Source organism: Octopus bimaculoides, chromosome 2 (assembly GCF_001194135.2).
Source record: "Octopus bimaculoides isolate UCB-OBI-ISO-001 chromosome 2, ASM119413v2, whole genome shotgun sequence".
In the NCBI taxonomy this organism is placed as follows: domain Eukaryota; kingdom Metazoa; phylum Mollusca; class Cephalopoda; order Octopoda; family Octopodidae; genus Octopus; species Octopus bimaculoides.
In genome coordinates, this window is record NC_068982.1 from 85,699,173 (window position 1) to 85,706,840 (window position 7,668).

Sequence of the window (7,668 nt, forward strand, 5' to 3'; positions counted from 1 at the left end):
ATATATATATATATATATATATATATATATATATATATATATAGTAGTATAAGTATTGAACAGAATTAGAATAATAATGGAAGTAACTATAAATTGTGTTTAATTAGAGATTAAAAGAAATGCAACTGTAGAATATATGTAAGATGCCCCATGAATATAGTATATAATTGTGCCATACATAATAGACAATAGAATTCTACAAAAATTTATATAGGTACATTGTCTTTAAGAAACAATTTTTATCTGATCTAAGATCATTTGCATGTGTAAAATGCAAAACCTCCTCTCCATTATTTAACTATAACCACCATTTTAAGAAAGACAAAATCCTTTACAATATTACCTGGTTTGTTATTAAAATGGGAAGGCTGCATGAAGAAGGCAGAACTCTATGCAAAGAATTCATTGAGATTTCAAGATGAAGTTTCCACTGTCTTCTAAACTGCCAAAAAGGAGCTATCATTTTTTTGCAGACACTAATTCTTGAAAACAATTTTTTTTTACCTTTTATAGATATGTTCTGCTTGAGTTAGATCTATGTATTCCTCATATTTTTCAGTCACTTACCTGCTTTGGTGGGGTTTCTAATTTTTAGATTTTATCTGTACCATTTTCTATTGCCAAACATTATAAGTATACATGTTTATGTCATTACAACCCTGTTTAATACTTATATATATTAGTTTGTCAATTAATTGTACATTTACTTCTATCACTATTTTGAACTTCTTCCTGTAACCAGATGAATTTCAGCAATCATCTATTTTTACATCCTTATCTGAATGTTCTACTGAGGTCATCATGTTTTTGTACACTTGGATGATTTCACACATTTTGACAGCTAGACAATCAGGCAGACCTATATCCAAAGGGGAGCCAAACAGGCCTTCCTTTCAATTTTTATCTTTTTCTTTCTTGCCTTTATACTCATCACCATCATTTAATATCCATTTTCCATGCTGGCATGGGCTGGACGGTTTGACAGGAGCTGGCCAATCCTTTGATATTTAATTCAACTGCACATTCTGCTAACCTTCACCCTACGGACACCTATTTATCTTGAGCAAACTACTACAGTTTTGCTTCTGTATCCCTCAGTTCCATCCTCCTTCCTTTTTCTAGTTTTCCATGGCATTCAACTGACTAACTCACTTCTAGCACTTTTTATGTATTTCCTCTAACTCATACATACTCTATTAATCTATCTCCCTCTATGAGTTGGTGTTACATATCTAACATTTCTGTTATATATATATATATATATATATATATATTAGGAACTTCAATAGCTAAAACCCCATTATTTTCTGAATTGTCCAAACAATTTAAACTTGTGTTAATTCATATACATTTGCTAAAATCAATATACTTCATATATATGTATATAGAACTCTATTAATCTATCTCCCTCTATGAGTTGGTGTTACATATCTAACATTTCTGTTATATATACCAAAGAAATATTTGTAATTGATTACCCACATCCTCCACTCTATTATTTGTGAGGTTCAAGTAGTAACACCCAAGACTTGCGTATCTATCCAGGATGAACCACCATGAAGGACTACATGAATTCTCCTCTCTTTCATCTGTGACATTAGAGTATGAACTTTCAGGATATATACCTATCTATGAAGAATTACTATGAACTTTCACACTCTTGATTTTCCAGTTATTCAATTTAATTTCTCATTTCTGTATAACTACTTCATAAATGATTTGTTGTCTTCTGCAACTACTTGTCCATCTTTCATTTTATGATACTTTCATTAGCTCAACTGGTATGCTGCCTACAGCCAACACTTATTTTCCTGGATTCAGTGTCCCTTTGTTCAACATTGGAATTTAGGTAGTTGGTTCAGTCTGAGCACTTATTGTCTGTCTCTACTGTATGCCATTTTTTACTATTTTTCTAATTATATATATATATATATATATATAAAACTACACATACACATACATACATATACACACATATATATGTAAGTATGCTTGTTTGTATGTAGGTATGTGTGGGTGTGTTTGTACCCTTGCCTTGACAACATGTGATGGTTGTAAATGAGTATCACCATCATACAAGTGAAGATGTTTGTTTCCAATCTTTTGTGACAAACACATAGAGGGAAATATTATCTTACTTGGAAATAGATGAGGGTTGGCAACAGGAAGAGCATTTGGCTGTAGAAAATCTACCCCAATGAATTCCTTCAGAGTCACATAACTATGGAAAAGTAGACACTAAAAAGATGACAATGATGAAATACCAATTGTATACAAATAAACTTTCTGGTTATGATAAAAGTCAAGCAACTATGTTAATCTATCCTAAGTTATTTTGTAATTTTCAACAAATACAGGAAGAACACCCTTGACATAACATCTGTGTCTCCTCTCTATATACCCAGGGTTCACCAGTCACTGCATCCCACATTCCTCACCTTTGCACATTCATATGAGTTCCCTACACATGCACTCTCAGCAACACTTTACTATCCCATTTATAGTCTCATCTCCATACCTTGAGAGTATGCTTTGGCACATTGCCATTATCATTCTTGCTCTCTCTCATTCTCACTCACGCTCTCTTTCCTGCTGACTGGAATAACCATGTATCTCCTCTGCAGCGAGACACCTGCTTTCGTCCCTCAGTCACACTCTAACCTTTCATCACCTAACACAAAGCCACCTCCACCAATACACTCCTCACTTCTCAGAGGGTCTTTGTCTTGCAAGCTATTTGGTGACCTCGCCGGTGCTGGTGCAATGTAAAAAAAGCACCCAGTTCACTCTGTAAAGTGGATGGCATTTTGAAGGGTATCCAGCTTTAAAATCCATGCCAAAGCAAACTTTGCCAGTGCTGGTAACATGTAAAAAAGCACCCAGCCCACTCTGTAAACTGGTTGGTATTAGGAAGGGCATCCAGCCTTAAAAACCCTGCCAAAACAAACCTTGTTAGTGCTGGTGCCATGTGAGAAGCACCCAGTCCATTTTGTAAAGTGGTCGGTGTTAGGGAGGGCATCCAGCTGCAAAAACCATGCCAAAAGACAGTGGAGTTTGGTGCAGTGCTCTGTCTTGTCAGCTCCTGTTGAACTGTCCAACCCATGCCAGCATGGGAGACAGATGTTAAAGGATGATAATGATGATAAGAAAAACAAAAAATATCTAACCTGAGTGGTGTGTCCATTTTCTCCTTCATCAGTTTCTCCCCGTGTCTCCTTTGTAAACTCATGGTGGCTGGTTGAACGACGATGTGTTTTCCAAAATGGCCGACTGCTTTCTTTTTTTTTGTTACTAGTTGTATCAATCTGTGGGTGCAGATGTTTGTTGGGTGTGCTGGGTGTTGATGTAAGGACCAGAGTTTTCAGAGCAGTCACTTCAGCCTGAAGTATTTCAATCTACCATAAAATGAATCAGTTGGCAATTGTTAAACTTCCATTGCAACAGAAGTACATACTCAAGAAATAATTGTTAGAATATTTTTCCATAAAAATATTCTTGAAGTAATAAATATTTACATTAATTTCAGTGTTATTTTATTTCTAATTAACAAATAAAAATGCAATATTTTACACATGTTAACAGCTGAGATTAATATGTTCAATCAGGCTATGAAATTGAAATTGTTTAGCAAAACAACAGTATCTAGAGACAACTGTTTAGTTATTATTTTAGGTATAAATTTTGTTGTTGGAAATCAACTAAGTTAGACAGTTGCAGAATAAACAAATATGACTGTTTTGAAGAAAGAAAGAAAGAAAGAAGTAGAAGCAGTAGAGAAATTGGCATTAGAAGTTAACACAGGTATGGAAAACCTCTTTGGACCGAGGAAACAACAATGTTAAAAATGAAAAGTTTGCAAAGGTAGTCTGTATAATTACATGCAAGAAAATTTTTGGTAGATACACAAAAGATGAAGATTTTTCATGTTTGAATGTATTTATCAGCATTGATACTAACGATGTGAAAGCAGTAGACTACTAAAAAAGTTTGACAGATGTGGTACATAGTTTTTGCTAGTGAGTTGGCATAATTGAAAAAGGAAGTAGTTGTGGGACAAGAATACTTATCAAGAGTGATTAAACTTTGACAACAAAAGAATTACCAAGTAATACACGAAGCAGTTCATCTATCTTCATTTGTAACACAAAACTCAAGTTGTCATAGGTATCAAGTCATTGTTTATAAAACAATATTTGTGTATACAAGAGTTGTCTGAAAAGTTCTAAGTTCATGACCAAGTGTAGTTTATTTTCCAATATAGTTCCCCTTGCAATCCACACACTTCTTCTATCAAGTGTTGCAGTGCTTGGGTCCCACAGGTGAAAAAGCTTTCAATCTGTTGGTCAAAAAAGTCATCATCAGCAGACATGACATCATCATCACTGCAATACTTGTTCCCAGCCAGGTGTTTTTTCATGTTGGAGAACAGATGTTAGTTAGATGACGCCAAATCAGTAGAATAGGGAGAGTGATCAACCAGTTCAAAGCCATAGTCATGCACAGTGGGCATTGAAACCTAGGACTTCTGTGCTGGAGCATGGTCCTGATGAAACAAGACCCCTTTCATCAATTTTCCAGAGCATTTGGTTTTGATAGCCTTTCATAACTGCTTCAGCAAGTTGATATAATACTCCCCACTGATGGTGTGGCACTTTTGATGATATTCAATAAAAAATGCCTTTTGCATCTCAAAAAACTTAGGCCATCACCTTTTCTGCAGATGAAACAACAATCTTCTTTGGAGATGGTGAGGAGGGGTTTCCACCACATGGATTGTCTCATTGTCTCTTGCTCAAAGTAATGAACTCACTCATGCTGGTGAGGAAATGTTTAAAGGAAACAGCTGGATCTGCTTCAAACAACGTCAGATTTTCCTGCGATGTGATCAGCTTGGTGCACTTTCAACAAGTGTCTGAAGACATGACACCCACTGAGCAAAAACCTTCATCATGTCAAGACAGGATATACTAATAGCATTGGCTATTTGATTTATAGTCAATTGCCTGTCATCCATCATCATGTGGTGAACATGATCAATGTTTTCTTTGGTGGTGACAGTTGCAGGACATCCAGACCTTGGGTTATCTTCAAAACTCTCCTTCCTCATGCATAAATTCAGCTGCCCACTTTTGCACTGCTGACAAAGCTGGTGTATCATCCCTTATGTAGCAAGCATGTCAGCATGAATATCCTTGAGGGCTAAACCCTTTTTCTAAAGGCACTCAATCTTGTTGATTTTTGAGAGAAGTCACTACTAGCTACTTTTGAAGTCTTCTTTGAACAATCAGATGTCACAGGGTGAGAGCACTAAGCAGTGATGTGTATAAATGCGACGTTATTGCCAATTCGAATATGCTAGTGGCACATTCAAACTTGTAAGCAAGCCATTCACTGTGTTTTGTCATGGAGAAAACTTCTTGCTGTAGACAAATGGTGTAAATATACCTAAAACAGTTAGCCCTCTGCTATTTTCATCAGACCCTAAAGTTATTGTAGTAGATTTTCAAAGTTTCCAAGAAACATATATTCATATAGAGGTGGAGTTGCGTAGATCAGATTTATAAACGTCAAGAATTTTCCATCCAGGTAATACAGTAGGTGGAGATTGTATCTAACTGAGATGTCCAATGACCTTCTTTGATTTAGTATATAAACTTGGCAAATTGACAGTCCTTGACAGGTCAAAAAATCATCAATTTTAAAAAAAGACTAGTTCAAATGAATACAGAGAAAACAGAATAATTACTATATTCCACCAATGAAGAGTAGTTTGCATATAAGTTAAAACAGAGAAGAGATTTGAAAATAACTAAATGAAGAACAGGAGAGAGTTTACTGAGTATATAATAAATGTATCACTATGAATTTTTGAAAATATTTAAATCTAACTTCTACTGTGCTTTTTCTTGGAGAGCATCCAAAAAAAAAACCTATTGATACTTCATTTGTGAAATTTAGATGAATATTTTAGGAAATATGACCATTTGAATGGTCAGTGAGTGAATTGATTGAAATCTTGCCTAATTAGGCCTAAAATTAGCCATATCTGTGGAGCCCTATCTTTGAAACAGGTGATAATCCTTTTTAAATTACACAAATTAATAGTGTCCATGGGATAGCTTTTGCTTATCCAGAAGAAGAAGATCTGATTTGGTTTTTCTCTAATGAGAAAAACTTCCACCAAGATCAAAAAGTCAACAGAAGAAATGACAGATGTTCCCAATTTCCAAGTGTTATACATACAAAATTTCCTGAAACTGTCATGGTTTTAGGGGTTGTCAGCAATGAAGGACATGTGATGCCTCCTTACATCTTTCCACAAGGCCTTAGAGTTAATTCTGCTGCCTACATTGAGGTGTTGGAAATAATTGTTAAGCCCTGGATAGACAGTGTATACAATGGAAGGCCATATGTGCTTCAGTAACACTCTGAACTATCACACATGGCTCTAGTAACAAGAATGGATGGCTGAAAATTTTTATGATCACATAACTCTTAACATTTGGCCTCCTAAATCCCCAGATCTCAATCCATTGGACTATTACATGTGGAGCGTTGAGAGATAGAGGTCAATGACCACATCCATAACACCAAAGATTCTTTGAAAGCTGCCATAGTCAGAGTAATGTCCAAAATGAACCAGGACCAGTTGATTCGAGCATGTAGATGACTTAGATTTAATATAGAAGCAGTTGAATAACATTATAGAAAAGAAGATTTATTTCTATCAGAATAGCATTTTTTAATAAATAAAGTTATCTGTTATTATATATCTGTTTTTTTTATATAAACAGAAATTTGTGCTCAAATATCTTATGCACCCTGTATATGTATTTACATACATATATGCTATTCAAATCAATATGTTACCATTTAACTAATTATCTGTTCAATTATTCATTTGAACTTATGTTTATGCACATGTGTTTGTATGTGTGCACACTCATGCGCTTATACGTGTATTCTCCCATTTATCTACCCTTCTAACAACTAAACACATCTTTTTTTAAAAACTTTTTAATAATATTTAAGCAAACACACTTGACAATATTATAAATGTCTGACTATTATTTTATTATTATTTAACTACTTTCTTTTTGATTGCATTGGTAACCAAATTTATGTAGATTAATTAATTATTATTCAATTACCATTATTTGTTTTGCTTTGACAACCAAATCTATACCAAATTATAATTATATAAATATATAAATATAAATATAATTTTAAACATTCATACCAGCAAAAAATTCTTACACAATTCTCTATCCCTTTACATCCTTCTAGCTTAAAATCAATAATGAAACACAAACTTATGCAGACATAATACTTTAAATAAACAGTTAGACCAATTTAAATTCTCTAGAAACGCTATCGAGTTTGAAAAATATTTAAAATTCCACTAACCAATCAAATTTAACTGATCTAAAGGGATTTATGTCACTTTCTTCTTAGGGGTGATGAATGATAAATAGTATAAGCATATTTACATGTCATCATCATCATCGTTGTTTAACGTCCGCTTTCCATGCTAACATGGGTTGGACGATTTGACTGAGGACTGGTGAAACCAGATGGCTACACCAGGCTCCAATCTGATCTGGCAGAGTTTCTATGGCTGGAGTTTCTACAGCTGGATGCCCTTCCTAACGCTAACCACTCCGAGAG